Genomic DNA, 1,438 nt, shown 5'->3' with positions numbered 1-1,438 from the left:
CTTTGAGAGCACTTGGAAGCCATTGTTCATAACTTTATATGTGGCTTGTATTATTTCTCTGGTTTTCTGGTACCTTGCAAACAAATCATTTATCTTTCACTAGGTGTGGACCCAGAAGGAAATCTTAAAACCCTTCTCTTCACTAATTTTGGAAAGGTGCTCCTTCACAACAATTACGCGAGAAAGTGCTAGCTACCAATGGCACAGGTTACCCAAACGCTATCTGGTTACTGCTGAGTGTATATATTAAATCTACAGTCTAGTCTGCTTGCTAAGGGACCAGGAGCCTTGGAAAGAACCCTGTTCATGCACACATCAGTATGTCCGGGCCATAGGGCAGCTCCATTTCAAGCAAATGCAGGCAAACCATAGGTCCCATTCTGAGTGGATGGTGTTTCTACATCTTTACTGGAAGAGGACCCCTGAAGAGCATCTGCTGGACTGTTTTGTTTAAGAACATAATTTCCCTGGGTATCATGCATGCTATAAATACAGCTTCTGTAACTTTAATTTTCCAAAACTTGGAACCCCACATTCTTTTCACATTCATGTTTTCTTTTCAGTATTCATCACCTTGTATAGCAAGAGCTTCAATAAAGTGTACATAGTGTACGAATGTGTGATTGGTAAACAGATTTCTATGGGTTCTCTGTTTTTTGGGGGCGGCAAAAACAAGACGGATTTTACCTGCCATCACTATGAAATGAGTCTGTGTCACTATTCCATGTGTTTGGGGGCCCGGGGCCCCAACACATTACAGTCAAGATGCTCCACAAGGAGTTGAAATATTAATTTTAATTAATGCATACGTTTAAGTGACAGGATTCTAAGCATTCTGAAAACAAAACATCGCCTTCCTAGCATGTTGCATGCATAGGTAGGTACCAGAAACTGGAGAAACTGACGATGTCCTGTACTCCACATTGAAAAGAATAGAGCAATTTATGGTGAGAAAGTTCGTAAAAGGATAGAGTGTAATTCTTAAAATATGGATATGTTGTCAGAGTCACTCAATATGTAACGTCTGGAGGAGCAAACAATTGGCCGGGTGCTGTCAGGTGTATTTATTGAATAATAAAGCAAAAATGATTGGCAGCGGTGGGATTCGAACCCACGCCTCCAGAGAGACTGGAGCCTAAATCCAGCGCCTTAGACCGCTCGGCCACGCTACCTCACACGGAGCAGCACTACAGAGAATCGTAATGTTTACTGTAGGACACAGACAGGATGCTGCTCTGTGAAAAACAATGCAAAATGATTAACCCACTGTAAGCATCAGATACACAAGTTGAAGGAGAGCAACAGAAATGCCTCACTGGAGAGGATGAAGGCGAGTGCCTGGTGAGCAATGGTTACTGAACATTATATCTGTATAACTCATAAACTGCACAAGCCTTCTCCCGGCCAATCGAGTCTCCAAAAATAAACATCAAATACA

General features: G+C 42.0%; 1 non-coding gene across 1 annotated transcript; it reads right to left on the bottom strand.

Annotated features, from left to right (window-relative positions):
* Nucleotides 1-1,090: 1,090 nt before the first annotated feature.
* Nucleotides 1,091-1,172, bottom strand: TRNAL-UAG (transfer RNA leucine (anticodon UAG)). The gene has a single exon. It is a non-coding gene; the product is annotated as a tRNA-Leu (tRNA).
* Between the last annotated feature and the right edge of the window lie 266 nt (nt 1,173-1,438).

The sequence above is a fragment of the Lissotriton vulgaris genome, chromosome 12 (genome assembly GCF_964263255.1).
Source record: "Lissotriton vulgaris chromosome 12, aLisVul1.2, whole genome shotgun sequence".
NCBI lineage: Eukaryota > Metazoa > Chordata > Amphibia > Caudata > Salamandridae > Lissotriton > Lissotriton vulgaris.
Note: the sequence above shows the minus strand (reverse complement) of the source record. Positions and strands in the feature narration are given on the sequence as shown.